At 42.8% G+C, this 27,032-nt stretch overlaps 1 long non-coding RNA gene across 3 annotated transcripts; it reads right to left on the reverse strand.

The window, feature by feature from the left end:
* Positions 1-10,487: 10,487 nt before the first annotated feature.
* Positions 10,488-13,270, reverse strand: LOC110895013. Of its 3 annotated transcripts, XR_004874416.1 has the most exons (7): positions 12,541-13,270; positions 12,351-12,464; positions 12,150-12,230; positions 11,695-11,993; positions 11,493-11,596; positions 10,835-11,022; positions 10,488-10,678 (listed from the first exon to the last, which is right to left on the reverse strand). It is a non-coding gene; the product is annotated as an uncharacterized LOC110895013 (long non-coding RNA). The 3 variants fall into 3 exon arrangements; XR_004874414.1 differs by having other exon boundaries at positions 11,695-12,230; XR_004874415.1 differs by having other exon boundaries at positions 11,126-11,596; positions 11,695-12,230.
* Between the last annotated feature and the right edge of the window lie 13,762 nt (positions 13,271-27,032).

The raw sequence follows: 27,032 nt of genomic DNA on the forward strand, positions 1-27,032 counted from the left end.
AGTGGGTTATTGGGCCGGCCTCATCATTTACACATTCAACAGTAACACACAGATCAGTCAACAGGCAGCCCAAATAAACGCATTAAGGCCCAATAACCAAAATGGACAGCCCAGTCGCAACCAGGTGGTCTCGAGTCGCAACCAAGAGGTTACGGCTTGTCACGCTGTGGTTGCGAGTCGCAACTGTGTAGTCTCGAGTTGTCATGCGGTGGTTGCGAGTCGCAATCATGAGGTTTCGAGTTATCATGCTATGGTTGCGAGTCGCAACCGTGTGATCTCGAGTTGTCTTGCCATGGTTGCGAGTCGCAACGGTGCGGTTGCGAGTCGCAATGCTGTCATTTTCGTGTACACGTGAAGGTTCAGATGCATCAGTCAAATTAGTACAATGTATTCAGGCCCAAATCAGGAAACAACCAATAATATTTCACTAACAGGTTTTCCTAATCTGCCTTTACTAAAATTTGGATCAAACTTTGCCATTTTAAATCTTCAAACTATCTTCAACAAGTTCATCAAGTTCATAGTTTTTTTCTAGGGTTTTCATGTTAATCATAACCATGCATTTTGAACCAAAAATCATATATTTCAACCCAGATTGTCATGTAAGAACAAGAAACATATTATTTGTAGCCGAAATCTTAAGTCTAGCAACATCATTTTTGCAAGAATAATAAAGCATAATATGTTTGGCTATGAACACTTTTAAACTACCCTTTTTCTTGCCATTTAAACATGTTATCACATATATATTCAAACTTCACAAATCATCCTAAAATCATACATAACACTATGAACCAAGTCATACAAGTCCATTCAATCATAACATAAATCCTATGCACAAGGATAATACTAACCGGTTGTGAAGAAGAAGAAGGAGGAGCCGAAAACAAAGAGAAAGGAACCGAGAAGATGGAGTGTCCGAGTGATGATCTTGACCGAGTTTCTTGTCCGAGATCCTTGCTTGAACCGAAAATTTGGAAGAGTTTGGATGTTGTTTTGGGGTTTTCTAGTTGAGAGGGATTAGAAGTGTGTGTGTTTGTTGTTTGTGTAAAATGAAGGAAATAAGGAAAGGTGGGATATATATACAAGGGGTGTTTTCGGGTTGGGCTTGGGGGTTTCGACCCAAACCGGTTACGGCCCAAGAGCCCACTCGCAACCGAGTGGCCCACTCGCAACCGGGTGGTTGCGAGTCATGGTCTCGAGTCTAGGTCTCGACTCTCATACATATATATATATAATACGTACATACAACACACATTATGCAAATAAAGATCACGTTTTCATTTAATAATATTTATATATACACAAAATATTACAAGGTGTTTGTTCGGAAAAACCTAGAGTGTCACATTATCCCCAAGTTTTAAGAACTTTCGTCCCGAAAGTTGAAGCAGCCACTGCCAAGCTAGCGTGTTTTAACGGGGTGTCACATCATCCCCCCGTTAGTTTGGAATTTCGTCCCGAAATTCAGTTGTAGCTTCAGTGCTGGGGTTTTCGTTTGGGAACAGCTGGGGATACTTAGACTTCATCTGGTCTTCCCGCTCCCAGGTAAACTCTGGGCCGCGTCGTGAGTTCCAACGAACTCGCACAAGGGGTATCTGGCTACGTTTGAGGGTTTTGATCTCTCGATCCGTGATCTCAATCGGTTCCTCAGTAAAGTGTAGCTGTTCTTCAATAGTCAGTTCCTTAAAAGGAATCACAAGTGTTTCATCCGACAAACACTTCTTCAGGTTAGACACGTGAAATACGTTGTGTACCGCGCTCAGCTCCGCAGGCAGGTTCAATCTATAAGCAACCTTACCGATTTTCTCGGTAATTTCGAATGGTCCAACATATCGTGGATTTAGCTTGCCTCGTTTACCAAAACGAACCACACCCTTCCAGGGTGAGACTTTAAGTAGAACCCGGTCCCCGACCTGGAATTCTAACGGTTTCCTACGCTTGTCAGCGTAGCTTTTCTGACGGTCACGAGCTGCCGCCATGCGTTGCCTGATCTGGGAAATCTTTTCCGTTGTATCTACCACTAGTTCTGGGCCTGTGAGTTGACTGTCACCTACTTCCGCCCAGCAAAGAGGTGATCGGCATTTACGACCGTACAATGCCTCAAAAGGTGCCGCCTGGATACTAGTGTGATAGCTGTTATTGTAGGAGAATTCCACTAACGGTAGATGTTTCTCCCAGTTCTTGCCAAAATCGATCACACAAGCTCTAAGCATGTCTTCCAGGGTTTGGATGGTGCGTTCAGACTGCCCATCCGTTTGCGGGTGGTAAGCGGTGCTCATGTCCAAACGTGAGCCAAAGGATTTGTGCATAGCTTGCCACAACTCGGAAGTAAAACGAGCGTCTCGGTCGGAAATAATAGAAGTTGGCACCCCTTGCCTGGAGACTACTTCCTTTAAATAGATTTCTGCTAAGGTAGAAAACTTGTCTGTTTCCTTAATGGCCAGAAAGTGCGCGGACTTAGTCAATCGATCTACTATCACCCAAATAGTATCATTCCCGCGTTGGGATCTAGGTAGCCCTGTAACAAAATCCATGGAAATCTGCTCCCATTTCCACTTCGGGATTTCCGGTTGCTGTAGTAGGCCTGCTGGTTTCTGATACTCGATCTTGACTCTTGCGCAGGTCAAACATTTGCCAGCGTAGGCTGCTATGTGGGCTTTCATGCCAGGCCACCAGTATGTGGTTCTTAAGTCGTGGTACATCTTATCTGAACCAGGATGTACTGAATAACGGGACTTGTGGGCTTCGTCCATCACAAGCTCTCGTAAATCTCCGTAAAGTGGGACCCAAATGCGCCCTGCCACATAGTAGGCGCCGTCTTCTTTTTGTTCTAGTTGCTGCCTCGATCCTCGTAGGGACTCAGCCCTGATGTTTTCCGGTTTCAGAGCTTCAATCTGAGCATTTCGAATCTGGGTAGGGAGACTAGACTGGATGGTAAGTTGTAATGCTCGCACGCGTTTAGGTACAGTGTCTTTCCGGCTGAGGGCGTCTGCCACAACATTGGCCTTGCCCGGATGATACTTGATGGCGCATTCATAATCATTCAGAAGTTCAACCCATCGGCGTTGTCGCATGTTTAATTCCTTCTGCTTGAAAATATGTTCGAGACTCCTGTGATCGGTGTAAATGGTGCACTTGGTACCGTACAGGTAATGTCTCCATATCTTAAGCGCAAATATCACCGCTCCTAGTTCCAAGTCGTGTGTTGTGTAGTTCCTTTCGTGTGTCTTGAGTTGTCGGGATGCATAGGCAATAACTTTCTCGCGTTGCATCAGCACGCAACCGAGCCCATGAATAGACGCATCGCAGTAAACCACAAAGTCGTCCGTTCCTTCAGGTAATGAGAGGATAGGAGCACTGCAGAGGTTATCCTTTAGTTTCTGAAACGCGGTTTCCTGAGTTTCACCCCACTTATAAACCATACCCTTCTGAGTAAGAGCCGTGAGAGGCTGAGCGATCTTTGAAAATCCCTTGATAAATCTTCGATAGTATCCCGCTAGTCCTAAGAATTGGCGGACTTCAGTCGGAGTCTTAGGGGTAGGCCAATTCTTTATAGAGTCGATCTTAGCCGGGTCGACGTGGATTCCATCCTTGTTAACCACGTGCCCAAGGAAATGGACTTCTCGAAGCCAGAAGTCGCATTTCGAGAACTTGGCATACAGTTGCTCATTGCGGAGGAGTTCGAGGATAAGGCGTAGGTGCTGTTCATGCTCTTCCTGACTTTTCGAGTAGATCAAGATGTCGTCTATAAACACGATCACAAATTTGTCGAGGTAGGGTTTGCATACTCGGTTCATGAGATCCATGAACACTGCGGGCGCGTTGGTCATTCCAAAGGGCATAACGAGGAATTCATAATGACCATAACGAGTTCTGAATGCAGTTTTGGAGATGTCTTCATTACGGACCCTTAACTGATGGTAGCCTGATCGCAGGTCAATCTTAGAGTAGTAGCTCGATCCTTGCAGTTGATCAAACAAATCGTCGATTCGCGGGAGAGGGTAACGATTCTTGATGGTAACCTTGTTCAGCTCACGATAGTCGATGCACATTCGGAACGTGCCATCCTTCTTCTTAACAAAGAGTACCGGTGCTCCCCAGGGTGATGAACTAGGGCGAATAAACCCTTTGTCCAATAGTTCCTGTAGTTGAGTAGAGAGTTCCTTCAATTCTGCGGGGGCTAGTCGATAAGGCGCACGAGCTATAGGCGCTGCTCCGGGAGCTAGCTCGATTTGGAATTCAACCTGACGGTGGGGAGGGAGTCCAGGTAATTCCTCAGGAAATACCTCGGGGTAGTCACGCACTACTGGAAAATCTTCAATCCTCTTTTCCTTTTCCTGCGTGTTGGTGACAAGTGCTAAGATAGCGGTGTGCCCTTTTCGTAGACACTTCTGGGCTTTCAAGAACGAGATAACGCCGGAGATTTCTCCACTTTTGCCACCTTGTACAATGAGGGGTTTGCCAGAACGGCGAGGAATACGAACTGCTTTCTCCTGACAGAGGATCTCAGCGCGATGCTTGGATAGCCAATCCATACCAATAACGACGTCGAAGCTTCCAAGAGTAACAGGGAAAAGGTCGATGCTAAATGTCTGACCAGACAACTCTAGTTTGCAGCCCTTGACAACATGTGAGGCCTCGATGTTTCTACCAATAGCTAACTCGACGATATGAGGAGAACTTAGTAACGAAAGCGGACGCTTAAGCTTCTTACTAATACGTAGGGATACATAACTAGCATCGGCACCGGAATCAAATAACACAGAAACATAACGATCATCGAGTAGGAACTTACCCGTCACGACATTGGGGTCATTCCTTGCTTCACCAGCTCCAATCACGAAAGCCCTTCCTCTAGCACCATTCCCAGCATTGTTGTTCTGATTGTTGTTCCCAGCTCCCTGATTATTGTTGCGGTTCTGATTCAGTTCGGGGCAATCCTTCTTAAAGTGCCCTGTTGCCCCACATTTAAAACACGCTCGGTCGTTTCCTTGCTGCTGTTGCTGTTGGGGTTGTTGCTGATTCTGTCTTGCTGGGAACTGACTTCTACAATCCTTGGCTTCGTGCCCCATCTTGTGGCATCGCTGACACTGGCCCTTGTTACATGCCCCATTATGGTGTCTGTTACACTTGTTGCACTTAGGGTAGCTTCCCCGGTAGCCACCCTGTTGCTGAGTGCCCTTGTTGTTTTCAGTTTTCCTTTGCTGTGCTGGGGCCTGAGTGGGGTTAGCATCCTTGCTTTGACTTCCTTCCCACTTACGCTTGTTATCACTAAAAGTTCCGACAGTGGCACTGATCCTTTTGGGCAATCTGCCCTCTTCTACGGCCTGATCAGTAAGTTTGTGAGCAAGTCGAACGATCGGCTGAATGGTAGTGTGGTTGGCTGAAGTTACATGGCTTCGAATTTCTGGAGCCAAACCCTTGATGTACAGTTCGATTCTTCGATACATAGGTCGAGACATGTTCGGGCAAAGAGCAGCATAGTCATTGGACAACTTGGTGTAGGTCTCAATTTCCGACCCAACCATCTTGAGCTCATAGTACTCATTCTCAAGCTTGTGGATGTCATCCCGGTGACAGTATTCATCCTTAATCATATCCTTGAAATCCTCCCACGCAGTAGCATTTGCAGTTTCCAATCCAAACATCTGAATCTGCGCCTTCCACCAAGAAAGCGCGCTTCCTTCGAGCGTAGCAGTAGCAAATTTCACCCAATTTGCAGGGGGACACTCGCAAACAGCAAAAACAGCTTCAATTTTCTCAATCCAATGCAGAAGACCTATGGCACCCTCAGTGCCGTTGAAAGGGAGAGGCTTGCAATCCATGAAAGTTTTGAAAGTACACACTGGTGGTTGCGCAGGTGCATGCTGACCTATAGGGTGAGAAGCGAAACGTATAGGTTTAGAGGCGAAAAGTCGATGTGGCGGTAGGATCTAAACATCCTAAAACAACGAGCTTACCTATAGGGTGAGCTGCGAAAGCTGCAGCCATTGTGTTGAGTAGGTTAGTGAACTGAGCCTGAGTCATGTTGATGTTTCCCCTTCCGCGTCCACTCATTGTCTTCATAACCAGAAAACACAGTATGAGTGTGATGTCGTAGTGTAGCGAGAATGAGATAGAAGAGAGAGAGGTGTATCTATCTAGTTAGGCATACTAATATGTATAGCAAAACAGGAAACATAAAGCAAACAAGTAAACACTGGTCCGAGCTATGAGGTCAAATGTGTCGAGCCTTGCACTTGGAGTGTAGTGTCGTTACGAGTCACGGGTTATAGTCTGGTTTTCTCCAAAAAGATTTTCCCCTTTTTAAAACCAAGTTCACTATAACCAATGGCTCTGATACCAATCTGTCACACCCCCAAAATCCACCTGCGGATAACACCCGCTTCGGGGGCGTGACTGACCAGGATCCAGCCACCAATTATACTGAATAATAAAGTTGATAACAAAAGTAACACTTACTAACCATAAGATTAGCAAATATCGAGTTCAGAGTTTAAGGTTTTAAGTTTAAACAGTTAATAAGTAGCGGAAGCATAAGTAAGGGTAGTTTAAACAAAGTTCATAGTTCAAAATAAGGTAACACCCAACACAAGGGTGAACAGACACTACTCGTTCCCAAGCTGCAAGCTCCTTCGTCACTGGTTACCTGCAAAGCATGCAGTAAGGGGTCAACAATAATGCTGAGTGAGTTCACGAGTTGTCCAGTTTTAATTACCAAAAACTTGTTTCACCGGTTAATTTATCCGTTTATACATGCCATGGGGAGCTACCCCAAAAGTTAGCGACTAAACTGTTTTTCCAATACCGAACACTAGGTAACCGTTGCGTATCCGCAGGATGCCCCGATGTCAATGTTCTATCATCATTGACGGATTTCTGAGTACATTAGTTCACGACCGATCCCAAACCAGGGCACGGTGTGAGGCTGGTAAACACCTAAATAGCGCTATCAACTAATAACCCGTTCGCCTGATCCCGGCGACTAATCGGTATTTGTAGTAGGGACTTGAGTGATAGAGTTTCGTTTAGTGCCGTTAGTTGCAATCCGTATAAACAGTAATTAACCAAAAGGTTTCCCAATACCAGGGAAGGAAAAGTAAGTTTTGTTCCCGAAAACTAGGGAAGGTATGTAAATAGTATCCCCTTTTACCAGGGGATAGGATTGTTTTAGTCTCGTGTCCCAAACCACCGGGACGCATGCTTTTAAGTTGTGAACTCACCTTGGGTTGCTCGGTAGATTTAGGTTACTTGGTCAAACACGCTGGTCACCACGTCCTAACATGGTTACCGGTATAGGTCAGGTTCGGTGTACAAGCAATCACGTAAAAACATGCACATAACTACCACGTATCATGCATAATAATAAACAGTGGGTTATTGGGCCGGCCTCATCATTTACACATTCAACAGTAACACACAGATCAGTCAACAGGCAGCCCAAATAAACGCATTAAGGCCCAATAACCAAAATGGACAGCCCAGTCGCAACCAGGTGGTCTCGAGTTGCAACCAAGAGGTTACGGCTTGTCACGCTGTGGTTGCGAGTCGCAACTGTGTAGTCTCGAGTTGTCATGCGGTGGTTGCGAGTCGCAATCATGAGGTTTCGAGTTATCATGCTATGGTTGCGAGTCGCAACCGTGTGATCTCGAGTTGTCTTGCCATGGTTGCGAGTCGCAACGGTGCGGTTGCGAGTCGCAATGCTGTCATTTTCGTGTACACGTGAAGGTTCAGATGCATCAGTCAAATTAGTACAATGTATTCAGGCCCAAATCAGGAAACAACCAATAATATTTCACTAACAGGTTTTCCTAATCTGCCTTTACTAAAATTTGGATCAAACTTTGCCATTTTAAATCTTCAAACTATCTTCAACAAGTTCATCAAGTTCATAGTTTTTTTCTAGGGTTTTCATGTTAATCATAACCATGCATTTTGAACCAAAAATCATATATTTCAACCCAGATTGTCATGTAAGAACAAGAAACATATTATTTGTAGCCGAAATCTTAAGTCTAGCAACATCATTTTTGCAAGAATAATAAAGCATAATATGTTTGGCTATGAACACTTTTAAACTACCCTTTTTCTTGCCATTTAAACATGTTATCACATATATATTCAAACTTCACAAATCATCCTAAAATCATACATAACACTATGAACCAAGTCATACAAGTCCATTCAATCATAACATAAATCCTATGCACAAGGATAATACTAACCGGTTGTGAAGAAGAAGAAGGAGGAGCCGAAAACAAAGAGAAAGGAACCGAGAAGATGGAGTGTCCGAGTGATGATCTTGACCGAGTTTCTTGTCCGAGATCCTTGCTTGAACCGAAAATTTGGAAGAGTTTGGATGTTGTTTTGGGGTTTTCTAGTTGAGAGGGATTAGAAGTGTGTGTGTTTGTTGTTTGTGTAAAATGAAGGAAATAAGGAAAGGTGGGATATATATACAAGGGGTGTTTTCGGGTTGGGCTTGGGGGTTTCGACCCAAACCGGTTACGGCCCAAGAGCCCACTCGCAACCGAGTGGCCCACTCGCAACCGGGTGGTTGCGAGTCATGGTCTCGAGTCTAGGTCTCGACTCTCATACATATATATATATATATAATACGTACATACAACACACATTATGCAAATAAAGATCACGTTTTCATTTAATAATATTTATATATACACAAAATATTACAAGGTGTTTGTTCGGAAAAACCTAGAGTGTCACATGTGGTTTCACTTTTGTAACCATTTCAGTCCACCTCGTAACCATTTCAGTCCATGTAATTAACAGAATAATGGATTGAAATAGTTACAAAAGTGAAACCACAGGGACTGAAATCGAAATTTTTAAACTAATGGACTGAAATAGTGATTTTTGACAAACCATAAGGACGAAAACAGTAATTAACTCTTTTTTTAAATGCTTTAAGCCATTGTATTGGGAAATATGTGTGGGTTAAATGTGTTTATTAATTCAATGTTCTTATGGGTTTTTTTTGTTTGGAACATGTTCACTTTGGATTTATTAATAATTTGCCGGTCAAGACATGTAAAACAAGCAGATTTTAGTTATAGAAGAAGGTTTGTGGGCCAAAGTTGGACGAGAGAGAAAGTTGTAAAGAGTAAAAAGTGGAAATCAAGGGGTCCGTAAATTGACCATAAGATAGAGTAGCAAGATCGTAAGTTCTAAGTGGACCGTATTTTACGGTCCTGTGACCATAATTTAAGTTCTAAGTGAACAAGTAAACACAGGGCCATTGTTTGGATTGTTAGGATTTGCAAGAATATCAATCAACATATAATATAAACACTTACCTTAGATTCAATCTAATGTTTGTTCTTGACGGATTGAAGGATCAAGGATTGGTGATTGTGTGTGAAAGCCAGGAATGATTAGAGATGCTAGAGAATGACTAGAAATTGTCGTATACTGATTTGTGAAGGATGTTTAGCGTTTTGTGCTTTATTATAACTTCCCAAATATTCATAACACACCCTTAATTATCTAACTTTCACATAAAGCACACTACATCTAGTAATTTACAATCAAAGCATGTAATTCGCGTATTTTCCATGTAACGCAAGTTTCATATAAACCGTTTGTTTATAATTATTATCCATGTTAGTCGCCAACGTTCAAGAGTTATCATGTGTATGTTCTGATAATTCCCCGAATTACCAAAGTAGACTTATTTAACTAGCCCTAGTTAAATGGAGTGCTATATTTGTATGTCTAAATTAACTGTGGTTAGGTTAAAGTATTAACCTGAAATTATGGTTGTCACAATTATTATTATTATTATTATTATTATTATTATTATTATTATTATTATCATCATTATTATTATTAGGTGTTGTCTAACTCGGAGGAAAGAGATATTTGAGGAGTCCGACCTTTGGCCACATAAAAAAACTAGTTTAATACCTGTCCGGTGGACGGGCTACGTTAATGTATTATATAATAACAACATGAATGAACTTATGAACACAACTAACTTGAAGTTAAACCTTACCAAGACCCAGAAAAGCCACTAATCATACTATCATTAATAACTCATGTCATATAAAGATACTTGCAAGACATTTAAAATTGGAAAAAGAATAAAAAATTCTATATTAACCTTTTATCATAAATGGTGTTGTGGGGTTACCCTTTTAAAAATACTTAAAAGCTTCTCAATTGCATATTTACCCAACCTTAAATCAAAATTGCACATTTCCCCTCCTTTAATAAAATTTTTAAAAATGACAAAATTACCCTTTTAAAATAAAAAAATACTTATCACATACAGTACACACAACTGGTTCAAAATAGGCCTGCAAAACCGATGGTTCAGTTCCTATTCTCGGAGTTTATACCCTCTTGGCGATCAGATTGCAATTCCATTCGGTTAGCGTTTACGACTCTATTCAATCGGCGATTACAGTGTTCTATCGGATTGCGATTGCAGTGTTTGATCAGATTGTGATTCCATAAGAATGTGATTTAACAAAGAAGATGGGATGATTTTGAATCTGTTATAGTTTAAAAAGAAAGTAAATTGATTTACAGAGAGTAGAGACATGGCGATGGAAGTGTTCATATTTGCAGACATAGTAATATTAATATGCATCCTTTTTCTTGTCCCGCAAGTCCATTGACGTCACTACCAACACTTGTTTCTTTCACTTTGTATCTGGATTAAACATATGAAATGAGTTAATCACCACTTGAGCTCGTGATAGACGTAAAAGATAATAATGAAAATAGTTATTGTTTTTGATGTTTTATTTTCATTTTAATGATTGTCATTAGTATCTTTTTTTACGTGGATCAAATGACTGGTTCTGACCGAAATCTGCTCGACTACTGCAACATCTGATCAAATGACTGGTTCTTCCTGGTGTCAACGTCACTTACAATTCGCTGGGCATACTTCATTGATTCCTCAAAATGAGTCGCCCTAATCTCCGCCATATCATAATCATCCTCATCCATGGGATCAGAATTCTCACTCCTCTTTCATTCTCTCTCTATGTTCTGCAACATAGACTAATATAACTATATAAGCATTGGTTCAAAACAATATATAAATATGCCCATATGTTGCATAAAATATAAATCTTAAATAGATTCACTATACCTGCTTTCCATGCTCAATTTTGATAGTTGGTTGTTTGTGCGTAATGAAACAGGAGTAGAACCCATGAACAGGTTTTTATTTCCAGCAAATGTGAAAACAAATTAGCATATGATCATATTTCCCAAATAAATAAAATGGGGTTGAAAAAAAAAATGGAGTGAAAAGTTGTTGAGAACCACATAGGATCTATATAGGTAGCATTGAGAAAAGAGTATCTAGAGCCAAATTTGAGACCCATGTTTTTCAAATTAGACAAAACCACATAAATAAAAAAATTCAAATAAAGAAACTAATGTAAAAAAAAAACAATCTATGAAATTGATAGATAAATAGTAAAAATGAATCAAGAACATTTGATAATGATTACCTGCATTATCTTTAGAAACCGACGAGTGTTTTGATAGCACCAATGCACGTGAACCGGAATGTTACCAATCAATAGCCGCCAACGACCATCATATCACTTGTTCCCTGTAATTTCATCCAATTAGTTCGATTCATTTGGTAATTTTGAATTTTATGCGTTAAAAAACTATAGATGATCGATTGAATTGAAGAGATCAACTTACTTTGACGAAGGTTTCGACTCAAAATCCGAGGAGTAAAAGCATTACTGCTCATAATCTTGAATCAACAGCACTCTTCTTCGCATTCTTTGTGTCTCCTGTTCCTTTATGTTCATGAACAATTATTTAGGATTATGAGCAGTGAACCATAATCCACAGCCCTTAACCCAGATTAGAAGTCTGATATGTAAAGATCAGCCACATTGATCTTTCACCCTCGGGTAACTTAATGAAATACGTGGTACCCGTATCCACCAGTGGAGGCAGGCATTGAAACTATGTAACATAGTAGACAAAGAAATCTAAGACAAAAACATAAGAAGCTAAGATGTCAACTTACCACAAAAGCAAAGATCCCTATGTCACATCAATAATGATAATGCATGAAACAGTTAGACACTTGACTAAAGACTCTTGAATAACTATAAATAAACTGATCTTGCCTGAAGAGTTCTTACCTATGACATTGTAAACAGTTCGTGATAAGACAATTCCAGTGTTTGGATGGACACAATATATCTTGGGGTTGGTTGGTTAACCTTCAAACACATGAAAAAGAACTTGTGAAACTTTATGCAAAACCAATAAACCAAAAAACAGTAAAGAAGTTAAATAACTATAAGATAAAAGTTAAAAGTTAATAATGCAGCATCTTTTACTTGTGTGTATAGTTATTTCAATTTGGTTAGCAAGAGGGTACATCTCAGCTCATAATGGGCATCTCGATACCAAGAGTTATCATTGGCCTTGGTAAAGTCGGTTCCCCTTTGTACCTAGGGAATAAATTTATCATTAACAGAGAAGTTAAATACTGTAAAGTTATCACAACAATATACTAAAAACTATCACCTTCCATGATACTAAATTTCTTTTTGGCATTTTGTCGAACACCTGGCATGCAAGTGAAAATGTTGCTAGTCAAGCATCAAATATCTTTGTGCTCTATGGCTCACATACAAAATCAACTCAACCAAATAAAAAACGTCAACAAACACCATCGAAATTCAACAATTCACATATATAATAATATAAAGCGACAAATATTTTTGAATAAAAACAGAACCTGAAATCATTCTTTGTCTCTTCAACTTCAAATAAGAACTAAACCCAAGTCTCGTAAGAACCAGATTTCAAATTGAAACATTATACAGGTAAGATGTGTAGAAATTCGTTAGTCTTCCCCTTTGTGGCCCGCCTATAACATTAAGAAGCTCCAGCCAGACCAAACCGGTGGCCATTGCTATTGACATGGTGAGTGCAGGATTGATTGCTCTCTTGTTGATACTACGGATGGATTGTCGGAGTATTGGAGCGTCAACGATGAGGGTTTAAAAAGCATTACAAGAACAGGAGCAGAACGGTGGTTTTGCGGAGTTTGAATGAGGTTATAAAGCAAACATGGGTGATGAAACAATGGTTAACCGGGCAGGGTTAACTCACTGGTCTCGTCAAGAAGGGTTAATCCCTTCCTCTCGAGGATCGCTGGCCGGATCACCGGTGAGTTGATTTCCTGCACAAGGAAACAAACCGTGACTCGTAACAAGGAGGATGGGGTGGGGGGTGCTCCTTGTTACCACTCTCCGGCGTGAGAATCAGTAATTTGCTTGGGAAGCAAAGTAAGATAGTAGTAGTAGTGAGAGAGTTGTGAAGAGATACCTCAAACCTGGTTTGGGGTTGGTATTTATAGCCGAGGAGTGAAGGAGGAGGTGGATGGATAGACTGACGGCATGCTGCCCCTTTGCAGGTGTGTCAGACATGTCGGCTGGGGAGACGACGCCACGTCAGTCTGTCGCTTACGTAGACCTGACAGGTGACTGCCATTGGTTCCACTTGCACCGTGGTGTCAGTCCCACTTGTTCGAGCGTATAGGATGCGGTGCGAGCCGCATCGCTGCCTGCGGTAACATCTGATGTTATCGCGTCTCTTGCTTGTGATCAAGAAATACGCGAGATGCGGTGCTGGCCGCATCGTCGCCTGTGGTGACTGTTGCTGTTATCCAGCTTCCTTGTATTGATAGAAGTGTTCACTGGACGCGGTGCGAGGCCGCATCGCTGTGAATACTTCCGTTTTCATACATCAGATGTGATGCTATGCCGCATCACTCTACCGTTCTCATGTTCCAGGTAAGTCCTCCTTCATCACTAGATAGATTGGATTCAACCCTTGTGTCGACGCGTTCTCGCGTGGGCACAAGTAGGTTGTTGGCTGGTGGGGGTTTTGATAAGGGTAATGGTCACTCCGCGGTCGATGTTGGCGCGAGATCTGGGACCATACCCCTTCAAGTCCCCCCAGTCTAGTGTTGCTGCCACATGCAAGTTGTATGTGGGAGGAGTACTGGACTATGGTGTTTAGAAGGTAGTTTGGAGTCTGGAGAAGATCCTAGACCATGTGGATGGTCTTCTCTGTTTGTAAATCAAGCTGGAGGTCTGGAAGGTCATTTGACGCCTCTTCCGTACCGGTGAAAATGTTTCGTCTGATGCGAAATTCTCAGCCTTTGGCTGGTTGCCACCTGTTGGTGTGCCGGACCAACTGTGGGAATTAGTTGGAGGAAGTGTACAAACTTCGAACCAATCTCTGAGATGGTGGTTGAAGGTGTGCACAATTCGAACCAACCTTTGAAGTGGTGAATGAAGAAGAGAGCATGCTGCTCCCATGATTGGATATCTAATGATGATTCCTTTCATGGGGTGTTCATGTTCTTCCCATTAGCTCTCAAGTAACCGCACGTCCTTTGCGGTTACCTCATTGCTTGACATTGTTGGCCACGGTTGTGGGAACAACGTTGGGTACTTGCGTCATTGTTGGCCATGTTTGGTCGAACAATGTGATTCTGGATAACGGTCAAATAAACATGATCATAGGCATGGTAGTGCCTACCATTGTTTATTCTATCCAACTTACAAGTAGGGTAACAATGTCATAAGCAGACTTGTTACCGTTTGTTCGATCGCTTGTTGTTCGACAAGGGATCGTATGATCATTAGGGATCTTGTCCGCATCTCTTCCTTAGGCACCTTCCTTCACGCTCCAATACCGAGGATTTTTTCCTTGAAGCAGTTTCGTTCCTCGATGTGGAGTTAGTTGTGGCTCTTCCGTAACAACCATTTGCGGAAGCTATGGTTATGTCCGCAGCGACTCATGAGTGTCTGCGGTTTTGCATTCCCATATTCGCTCGAAACGGGTGTGTTGCTCGGATGTGGCTCTTGAAGGTTCAGGAGTCAGGGTTGCTGATGTGCGCACGCGTACATTCCCTTCCTTCTTCTTGTTAAAGAAGGGGTTCATGCACCCTCTGTGGTTGTGAACCGGACAGCAGGGATTTGAAGCTTGAAGAGAATGAATGCAATGCGGTTTACCTGTTTCTGAGATGCGGTTCAGTCCAAAGAACAATGCTGGTTCTGAGTATCTGACACACCTAAACGGGCTCGTGTGTGTCATTTCCGCATATTCCACGTGTGCTCGTGGGTAATGCGGATAGGTATTATACCCCCTTATAGTGTGGAGATATATATTTTTGCCTATTTTTAGGGGTATGTAAAAAAAACGACATGCGGTATGGGTTATGGTGCGGTATACCAGAGAAACCGCATGCCGCTTGTAATTGGATAAGGTAGTCGCTTTTTGTTGCATACGTGGTTGATCTCACGTGTGAGTTGGTGGAAGTTGGTGAGATCTTTCTGGCATGTGCTGAAATGCAAGGACGTTTGCACTGCCCGAGGCATTAAATGCACTGTAGCAAAGAGTGTAAACGTCTCCTATGTCAGGCGCGTGGGCGGTGACGCGCGCGTGATAACCGTCAGCGGAAACGGCGCTTGACACGTGGTGTCGCGCAATTCGTTCTTTTTGAACGTGATGATTCGTTTCCTCCCTCCTCATTAATTGCGATGGGTATATAAGGGGAAACCGTTCGTGGTTTCCCCTCACTTGCTCGAAATTTCAAAAAATTTGCCGGTGAGGGAAACTTTTTCTTTGTCTTCTCCGACGATCTTTTTTGAACTTCCGGCGAGGTTTAGTTGAGTTTTTCCACTCACTTTCTTCCGTTTCTTCGATATCTCTGATGGCTGAACCATCAAGTCCACATAATGTGGAAGGTGAAAACCCGGAGTCTTCATCGCCGGTGGTGGCAGAGGAAGAAGGGGGGGAGGCTTCCGGTGGTGGTTTACCAGTGTTAAAGTGGACAAGGAAGTCATTTAATCGTCTGATTCTTGACGTTCAAATGCCTCCAGAATATGGGTCCTTTTATCCATCGGAGGGTGACACCGGTGCTGATGCTCCGGCCGGTTATGTTACCATGTGGGCAGACTTTTTTGGTGACTGTAATCTCCGGTTACCTTTGACTGTTTTTGTTGTTGAGGTTTTGGAGTGGTACAAGATCCACATTTCTCAACTGAGTCCGTTGGGTATAATCCGGATTCGAAATTTTGAGTCAACTGATGTGTGTAAAATGCAACATATAAAACACATCAATTAAGGCATAAAACTAACCCTTTTTAAGTACTAATGTTGGAAAAAGAGTGTTTTTGTCTTCCTTTTGTATTTTCAGGATGAAATGAGCTCAAAATCACAAAAGAAGTAAAAAGACCACTAATTCTACCATAAATAAAGAGAAAAGGAACAAAAGTAGACTGCCCGGACCCTCAACGGCACCTCCCAAAGCAAAAAGGAAGAAACAGAGTCTGAACACGCCCCGTGTCCAGCGAACACGGGGGCGTGCCCAGGAAGCAGCAGAAAAGACAAACCAGTAGAAGCTTCCATTGCCCACCACGGGGCCGTGACCAGCGAGCACGGGGGCGTGGTGAAAGTACAGCAGGCGCATTAATTGTAATTCGCAATTACAATTAATGAGGAGAGAGAGTGTCAGGCGGGCACGGGGCCGTGTCCAGCGGACACGGGGCCGTGTCCAGCCTTCTGTTCAGCCTATAAATAGAGGAGCTTGGCTTCATTCTCTCTCATCCCTTGGCACACCACCTCTCTCACACTTCATCCACCACCCACCACCACCATAACACCATCATCCACCACCATCATCCATTGTCCATCATAGAGTGTGTGAGTCGTCTCGGGATCCAAGATTGATCGTAAGAGTTCTTGACAATCAAGGCCATGTTTGCCTAAGTCTCTTACATCACTTGGTGAAGACAAGTGTTTAGTATAATACTTTTTATTTTTAATCTTTTGCACTTTTTATTTGGTTTTGTATTAATGACTTTAATAACTAGTTACTTATGTTGAAGGTGATCTTTCCTTATCGTTTGTCCGTGGTGTCTTGGCGTTATTTTACTGTCTATATAAAATAAAAGATTTTCACCATTCATATCTCCACGGTCTATATGGAGGTATGTTGGCTACCTGGTCGGGGGTTAAGGGAACGGTTTGGTAAGGGTCTTGCCCTTGTTCAGCGTTTAGAGGTCCTGCTTGGGACCTGGGTCAAATTTAGTAGGATCTCCTTCAATGCCCATAGGTATTGGATGGCGGGGATCCAAACTCTTTGACCCCCTCATAAGTTAACTACTATTAATACTATAACCCGGCTATTTAGGACTGTATCCCTGCTGACTCAGACTACTTAGCCGAGGGTAACGTCACCGCCAGAAGCGGGGCCTACCACAATTTGCATTAATAACTTAATTCATTATCTTTCAATAATCCGACCCTTTAGGATTGTATCCTTGCTGACTCAAACTACTGGGTTGAGGGTAACGTCGCCTTCAAAAGAGGGGCCTACTACAATAACTAAGATAATCTCTTAAACAAGTGCAAAAGTGCGAAAATAATCAAAGGTTATACTAATACACGTGTCGGAACCAAGTGATTCATCTTGTCTATCTGTTTTTATTTTATTTTTATTTTTCAGCATTTAGTTAGTTTTTATTTTTCTTAGTTTAAAACATTTTTCTAACTTTTTGATTTGATTAGACGTTGAGGATAAACCGGTATTAAAAGCTCTTGTGTCCTTGGACGACCTCGGTATCTTACCAACACTATACTACGTCCACGATGGGTGCACTTGCCCATATGTGTGTTTAGTGTTAGTGAATATCGTGTTTTATAAATTTAAAACTTGGCTAAAAGTGTAAAAAGGGGCTTAAATACTCATCAAAATAATATTACACTACACACGCATCAAGTTTTTGGCGCCGCTGCCGGGGACACAAGGATTTTAAGAAAGTTAGGAATCAACGGCCTAATCATATTTTTATTTTTCTTTAATTTTTTAGGATTTTTTCTTAGATTTCTAGCTTCTGCAGAGCTCAACACGGGGCCGTGCCTGCTGAACACGCCCCGTGCTCAATCATTGGAACTGGCAATCCTGTTTTAAGTCAGACAGTAGGCTGAACACGGGGCCGTGTCCACTCAACACGCCCCCGTGCCCAAAATTCAGTTACTGAAAACAGAACCGTTAGATCCCGGCGGTTGGTAATATCTGACACAAACATGAGTGATAGTAATTCTTTTTACTTTCGGCACTCTTATGGTTTGTGGTGTCGAATATGTGGAGGCGAACATGAGGAATTAAAATGTTTCTTCCTCACTTATAGGCCCCACTATATAGACCCACCGATTCCTTGTAACCTTAAGAGGGGCGAAAGTAAAAATAAACACTATTTCTCCCTCGAATGCGCCCAACCAGATATTCTAGGAGAAATGCTCCTTGACGAGCTATTTCAACTAGAAGAACTACTTCTCAATTGGTCAAAAGAACTTAGGAAGGATTTTTTAGATCCATCCCAAGATGATGACCATGAGGAAATGTTGGAACCGCATTCCGACAACCTCGTTGCTCCCGAAAATACCTTCTTACCTAGAAAAGACGCGGACGATAGTCGTCCCTGTGTCGATTGTGCCGTGAAGGACTCCCCATCGACTTCGTTCGGTGCATACATAGACCTGAGCGATTCGGCATACACCTTCTTTAACGAGAGCCCGGGAAAGGGTTGGACTTGTCCACCTAGAATGAAAATAGGAATTACCCTCACCGACAACCTCTTGCGTTCTCGCCTTAGTATAGGACAATTAAGGTATCTTAGGCACTATGGGGTTGTTCCAACAAGTCAAGAGCCACCCGATATAGATTAGCTCCTTAGTAAGAAACAAAACTCCATAAAACAGCCTACCGACACGGGGCCGTGCCCGGTCAACACGCCCCCGTGTTCACTCAGAAGATTCTCTGCTGATTCTGTCAGAATACGGACAAAATGTGTCAGAATTTTCTCTGCACACGGGGCCGTGTCCAGCGGACACGGGGCCGTGTCCAGTGTGCTGTCGTTTTCTTTAAATGCAGCCTGAATTCTGCTCATTTTTGACCACACCACCCAGCAGAGATTCCTGGGATCTTCACATATACCATCCTAGGTAAGTGCTAAAAGAAGGTTCCTAAAGACCACCTTGTCTTTTCCACTTTTGTTCATTTCTCCTTCCTCCAAAAAATTTTTCAAACCTTACCTCCATGGAAGCTTGGAAACCCATGATTCCAACCTTCTATGAAAGGTTTGTAGGAATTTTTGCCACGGATTCTTGTCTAAAGTTAGTTCTATAACTTTGTTTTAAATTATCTAAGCTTAAAACGCAGTAAAAGTATATTAAAATAATTTAAAAACCTGGAGTCGTTAGGCAAAAACCCTGCAGATAGCTGAACACGGGGCCGTGCTCACTGAGCACGGGGCCGTGTTCGAGGTACTGTTTTGCAAAATTTTAGTTATCTTCGGATTATTTCGCAGAAAATGGCCAGCAGAAACAGCGGAACATCTTCAAGAAATAACCGAAATGGAAGGAGGTCGTCCACGGCAGAGGACTCCCTAGTAAACTACGTTTACGCTTTGAGGGAAGCCATAGACGAGATGACGGGAGTAGAAGAAGCTTTGGTGGATCGTATTAATCATCTGACGGTAGGTTTGGAGGGTTGCCTACGGGAAGTAAATCTCCTGCACCAGAGATTAAACCTTCTCGCTTCCCCGCCTTTGGTCCCGGTGATAACCCAAAGGGCGTGGAATGTAGTACCCGAGGTTATCATTCCAGCAGAATGGCACGCCATGCACCAAGTACCTCAACCGAGGGTGGTGCAAGGAATCCCGGTGAGCGTTCCTCCTCGAGACACCGAAGAGAATGAGGCTACCTTTTACCTCCCTAGGGAGATAGAAGAATGGCTTTGAATGACAACCAAGGAGCCATCGGCTAAAGAGAGTTAATACATCGGGAAACTATTCCCGAAATTTTCTTAAATAAGTAGAACTCTTATGATAACCTTATGTATCCCCTAGTATTTAGCTAACTTAGTGTAATGTCTCCCTATGATTTGCAATGCTATGATGGTTTTTATGATTGATGGTTGTTTTGAGAATAAAACACACTCATGGTGGTAATGGATGAAAAAGGGAACGAGAAAAATGGAACCATGCATGAAGAACAGAGCAACCCGACAAAAATCTCCATCACAGAAGGCTCAACACGGGCCGTGCCCAACCAACACGGCCCCGTGCTGAGCCCCTGCAGAAAAATCACCCAGTTCAGGTAACTGGACACGGGCCGTGTTCAGCGGACACGCCCCCGTGTCCAGCCTTCTGTTTCAACTTTGAAATTTTTTGTTACTGGCACTTGACCACGGGGCCGTGCCCGGTGAACACGGGGCCGTGTCCAGGATGCCAGTAACAAAAAAAAAAAAATCTTTGCTTTTTAACATACTTTTATACATTCTAATCAACCAAAAATATTATTTTTGGACACATTGAGGACAATGTGTAATTTAAGTGTGGGGGGGATGCTAAAACCTTGAAATTTTGCAAAAATCCTAAACACAAGCCTTACACAAAACTCTATTGGAACCGCTAAACACCCCAAATTTTTTCAAAAAACTTTTTCATTTTTTATTTACTTGTCTTAGTTTAAGTTGGGAAGAACGAGTTCTAAAAAGGTTATATTTTTACAAGTTTACAACCGATAGCGTCGTGATAAAAAAGGAACCAACATAAGAAAATTATGAAACGACATAACAAGTCTAGTTTAAAATTCGATTATATATGCTTGGTCACATTTAAAAACCCATTCCCACAAAAGTGAGTTTTGAGCCTTTATTGAGCATAAAAATACACATATTTAGATTAAATGCTCATTTTTCGTTTCTTGTGTGAATAGCCGCTCGGTCCTTACAAATCTAGAACTTGCCACAACGATACATTCCCAGTCCTCACCAACTTAAACCCAAGTAAGTAAATGATGGAGGCATTAGGACTAACTATTTTTCTTTCAAAACCATTATTTTTCATTTTTTTAACCTACCCAAAATCCCCCTAGATAGCCCCTTTGAGCCTAAACCTTTCATTTCATTACCCCAAAAACCATTTTTACCCACCAAAAAAACCTTTTTCATTTTTTCACCCTTTATTTTAGTAACAAGCTCGGTTTTTCGTCAACTTGCCCTTTCAAGTGACATCAAAAAAAAAAAAAAAAAAAAACTAGATGATGAAGTCAAAAACAAACAAAAGCTACAAAAGCTTGTTTGAAGAAATACTTCAAAAATAATAAGTCACTAAAAACAAGGTATTTTACGAAAACCGACACTTGTTACGATTTTCGCCCTTTTTACTAACCACTAACCAACCACCCACCTTTTAACCCAAGCCTTCACCCAAAAAGTCCTCTTGATATTTACAAAGGTAAAAAGTTAAAAAGGAGGAGGATTGATTGCTTGGCAAGCCTATGGAAAGACGTAAGTTCCGTGCCGCTCTCGAGTGATTCACTAAAATATACACCTTCGGCCGAGTGTTGAGTGATCTCCCGTGAGGTATGTGAACTTGTATATAAATGGAATTTTAATAAGGCATGTTATGCCCAACTAAGTAGTTTATCTTATGAAAAGTTCAAAATAAATCATAACGAATAGGATTGTAAATAAATAAAAATAAAGCCTATAAAAACCTTGGATTCCCGACACTCTAGGACAAGCTAAAAAACTTCTCTTCTACCTATTCCATTTGGGAGTGTAAGCCACATTTAAAGAGTTTTGCTTGAGGACAAGCAAAAGTTCAAGTGTGGGGGTATTTGATGTGTGTAAAATGCAACATATAAAACACATCAATTAAGGCATAAAACTAACCCTTTTTAAGTACTAATGTTGGAAAAAGAGTGTTTTTGTCTTCCTTTTGTATTTTCAGGATGAAATGAGCTCAAAATCACAAAAGAAGCAAAAAGACCACTAATTCTACCATAAATACAAGAAAAGGAACAAAAGTAGACTGCCCGGACCCTCAACGGCACCTCCCAAAGCAAAAAGGAAGAAACAGAGTCTGAACACGCCCCGTGTCCAGCGAACACGGGGGCGTGCCCAGGAAGCAGCAGAAAAGACAAACCAGTAGAAGCTTCCATTGCCCATCACGGGGCCGTGTCCAACGAGCACGTGGGCGTGGTGAAAGTACAGCAGGCGCATTAATTGTAATTCGCAATTACAATTAATGAGGAGAGAGAGTGTCAGGCGGGCACGGGGCCGTGTCCAGCGGACACGGGGCCGTGTCCAGCCTTCTGTTCAGCCTATAAATAGAGGAGCTTGGCTTCATTCTCTCTCATCCCTTGGCACACCACCTCTCTCACACTTCATCCACCACCCACCACCACCATAACACCATCATCCACCACCATCATCCATTGTCCATCATAGAGTGTGTGAGTCGTCTCGGGATCCAAGATTGATCGTAAGAGTTCTTGACAATCAAGGCCATGTTTGCCTAAGTCTCTTACATCACTTGGTGAAGACAAGTGTTTAGTATAATACTTTTTATTTTTAATCTTTTTCACTTTTTATTTGGTTTTGTATTAATGACTTTAATAACTAGTTACTTATGTTGAAGGTGATCTTTCCTTATCGTTTGTCCGTGGTGTCTTGGCGTTATTTTACTGTCTATATAAAATAAAAGATTTTCACCATTCATATCTCCACGGTCTATATGGAGGTATGTTGGCTACCTGGTCGGGGGTTAAGGGAACGGTTTGGTAAGGGTCTTGCCCTTGTTCAGCGTTTAGAGGTCCTGCTTGGGACCTGGGTCAAATTTAGTAGGATCTCCTTCAATGCCCATAGGTATTGGATGGCGGGGATCCAAACTCTTTGACCCCCTCATAAGTTAACTACTATTAATACTATAACCCGGCTATTTAGGACTGTATCCCTGCTGACTCAGACTACTTAGCCGAGGGTAACGTCACCGCCAGAAGCGGGGCCTACCACAATTTGCATTAATAACTTAATTCATTATCTTTCAATAATCCGACCCTTTAGGATTGTATCCTTGCTGACTCAAACTACTGGGTTGAGGGTAACGTCGCCTTCAAAAGAGGGGCCTACTACAATAACTAAGATAATCTCTTAAACAAGTGCAAAAGTGCGAAAATAATCAAAGGTTATACTAATACACGTGTCGGAACCAAGTGATTCATCTTGTCTATCTGTTTTTATTTTATTTTTATTTTTCAGCATTTAGTTAGTTTTTATTTTTCTTAGTTTAAAACATTTTTCTAACTTTTTGATTTGATTAGACGTTGAGGATAAACCGGTATTAAAAGCTCTTGTGTCCTTGGACGACCTCGGTATCTTACCAACACTATACTACGTCCACGATGGGTGCACTTGCCCATATGTGTGTTTAGTGTTAGTGAATATCGTGTTTTATAAATTTAAAACTTGGCTAAAAGTGTAAAAAGGGGCTTAAATACTCATCAAAATAATATTACACTACACACGCATCATCAACCTTTCGTGCTCTTGGCATAGAGCCTTCTGTTGGAGATTTCCGACGGTTTTACCAAATGACGGTATCCTTGGGGTTCTTTTCTTTCCGTCAACGGGATGATAGTCCCAAACTGATGACTCCTCCCAAGGGTATGACGAAGTGGAAAATGAAGTTCTTTTACATCAAAGCTGCTGCAATTGTTGCAAATATGACGTTTCGGAATGTGACCGAGACGATCATAACAGAGACCATTGCAGTCCCGAGTTTGAAGACGGTGGAGTGGTTTCCGCGGTTGCAGACCATTGAATGGGTGAAGCTGAGCAACACACAGTTGTGGGTGTTGCGCATGATGCTGACAAGGAGGAACAAGAAGTCAAAGCCCGTGGTGCGGGAGAAAAGTGGTGGTACGTACTTTTCATTTGTTTAACTTTCTTATCCCCGTATGCGTTACTGACTTGTGCGTTCGCTATCAGAGGATGCTCCCTTATGGAGGATGTTTGCCTCGGATTTCCGGGGTCAGGTTGAAACAGTTGTTTGTGCGGATGGCGAGGAGGAGTTTAATGTCATCATTCGAGGTAACTTCCGGGTGCCTACTGAGGCCGCATTGGCAGTTGAGTTGCCGCAGGGCAAAGGTAAATTTAGGAATCCTTTTTACTTGATAAAAATAATGGTTTCACTAACTCGCCATTTGGATGATTTCCATGCAGGTGATCTTGGGGCCTTAGGGGACCCTGACGCGAAGGGTGTGCCTAAGAGGCAAGTGGTGAAAGGCGTGCGCTTTCGCCAAAAGAAAATACCGGAGGTCACTGTTGTGCCTCATCTGGTGCCGCAGGCGGCAGGTATCTCTTACTCTTCTTTCCGTAGATACAAGGATTATGTGATAGTATCTGATACCCTTGAGGGTTTGGGTATAGCTGCGGGTGGAAACGCTGCGGGTTCGCAGTCTGTTGTTGGGAAGAGGCAAGTAGAAGAGACGGCCGCTGGTGCCGGTGGACCGAAACGTCGGAGGTTGCAGTCTAAGAGGACTGGTCCGACACCAAAGAAGACTGCGGTTACTGTTGGTAAGTGTTGTATAACTTGTCTCAAGTGTTATGTACAACTTGTTTTTTGATAGCTATTGACTTTGTTTTTTGCAGAGCCTCAAGATGATGATTTTTCTATCTTTGATGCTCCTTTGTCTCCCCTGCATACCAGGGATGTGGGTGTAGGTGCGGGGGTGTGTAAGGAACCTTCGGCGCCTTTTGTCAAGGTGGTGCCAGATTCAACCGCGCAAGCGGAGGGTACTGCGGACAAAACCGCGACCTAGATTTTCGATACCGTTGATTCCTCCAACAATCTGATCTCTCCCAATGAGGGTGATAATATGGATCTACGGTTTTCGGATTCTGGGAAACAAAAGGCTGATGCGGAGCCGCGGAAAACTGATGCTGAGCCGCAGAAATCTTCTGTTGGTGAGAAGGTTACCGGTTCGTCTGCCGGTGGTGCGGGTTATGATGGGCCTCCAATTCAGCCTGGGGAGTCTGAATTGGAGTATTATTACCGCACCTATACCCAGGGTCGAAGTACTGTTTATCACCGACCCCCCTGGACTGTTATGCAGGGGGATGATATTTCCAACGACCCCTCTACGTGCAAGGAGATTCTGGGTGGTCTGGGCACCCCTTTTGAAGTTGAACGTGCCCGTGCCGCACCCCGTGAGCTGCGCATCAACCAACTTTCTACAATGCTAGTAGGAAGTTCCATTGTGGCGAATGCCATTTTGGAAGACTACAAAGTGTTGAGCCGCAGGGAAGAAGAAGCTGTTCGCTTGCGGGCCGAAGCTGAAGAGTTGGTAAAGGCTGCTCGTGCGGGTGCGGAGCAGCTTGAAAAGGATAGAACTGCTTTTGAGAAGCAGAAACAGATGGCAGAGTGGGCTGCAACCGCTGAGTTAAAACAGGTTCGTACTCTTGCCAAGTTACTTTCTGAAGAGCGCAAGAGTTGGCAAGAAACTCTTTCTAGTGAGCGTAAGTCGTGGAAAGAATCTTGGGCCAAGGTGAATGAATCACTGTTTCGTGTTCGTCAGGAGTTGACGAATGTCAAGGCAGCGAACGCTGCTTTGGTCAAAGAAAAAGCTGCAGCTGAGGTGATTGCAGTTAAGGCGCAGCAGGCAGAGGCCGGGGCCGTAAAGGCGCTTGAAGAGGCCAAGGAAGCGGGGGCTCGTGCTGCAAAGGCCGTTGAGGAGGCCAAAGAGAGGGAGAGCCGCTCTTCTAAGGCTCTTGAAGAGGCGAATACTGAGCGCACCCGTTTGGATAAAGTTATTGCCAGCCTGCAGGTAAGATTCGTTGCCTCTGTTGTATATTTCTCTGCCTTTTTAGAATGTTTACTGATGTTTGAGTAAACTGTTTTTTGCTCTTTGAAAGGCTGAAGTTCAGACCCGGGAGGTCACGGTCACTGACCTCACAGCCCGCATGACTGCAGCGGAAGAGCGGGCCAATGTTGTCGTTGAAGCCAGAGATGCTCTGACTTCTTCGTTTCAACAACTGGAGGCTAATTGTGAGTGGATGCGGAGTCAAGGCATCCCATATGTAAGTATTATCTGACTTTGCATCAAAGTTTGGCCATATGATGACCTTGTTATCCTTTTGTCGCAGATTGTTCAGGCTATCATGGATGCTCCTGAAACCGCAACTGGTTTGGATTTGGTCAAGGAACGTGCCCGCGATGCCGGTTTTAAAGCTGGTTATAGCCGCTGTGTCAGTCATATGAACGTCATGTCTGAAGGCGGTTTTACCGCAGAGCGTTCCGGGTTTCGTGACATGGACACCGAAAGTCGCCTTAACGCGGCTGTAGCCTCCTTTTATGATACGTCCCTCTCTTGTGTGGAGAAGTTGGACGAATGTTTAGAGGCTGCGGATTACGTTGACCGGTTGCGGATGCTGTATGCTGATGCAGAAGAGGACGATCCCGCTGGTGGTGCTGGAGATGGTGCGGGAACCAGCGGTACAACATAGGGTTTAGGTTGGCTAGTGTGCCCCCTTTTTGCTTTCCTCTTGTATATGATAGGAACTTTATGTAAATCCATTAAGCACCGGGTAGGTGTTTGAATTTTTTGAATATAAAGTTTATTGTTCAATTTGTACAAGTATTTTTAATTCTTGCATGTTTGAACGTATGTATGCGGAACTTTACCCATTTGTCAATGGGGTCAAGTATATTCCATACCTTTGTCGTATGAGTACGCGTCAATTCCGTTATTTACCCCGTTAGGGTTTTAGAATTGTGTAAGCTTTGTAAAGACCTGTATATCCGGAACTCTACCCATTTGTGAATGGGGTCAAGTATACTCCATACCTTTGTCGTATGAGTATGCGTCAATTCCATTGTTTGCCTTTTTGGGCTCAGGAATTGTGTTAGGTTAACAAAAACTTGTCTATCCGGCCGGATAAACACTTAAGTCTTTTTGCCTTTTGCTGGCCTATTACAATATTTGTGTGTGGTTACCACTTTGTATGGGTATCGCGAATGAAGATTTTGCCAATCTGTTTTTGGGATACCGCAAAGTGGAACACGCATTTGTAATAGTAGTAACAAACAATAATGTATAAAATTGCTTATTTATTTATTTGCCAATGGCCTGCGGCCCGATAGGTT

The sequence above is a fragment of the Helianthus annuus genome, chromosome 12, assembly GCF_002127325.2.
Source record: "Helianthus annuus cultivar XRQ/B chromosome 12, HanXRQr2.0-SUNRISE, whole genome shotgun sequence".
Taxonomy (NCBI): domain Eukaryota; kingdom Viridiplantae; phylum Streptophyta; class Magnoliopsida; order Asterales; family Asteraceae; genus Helianthus; species Helianthus annuus.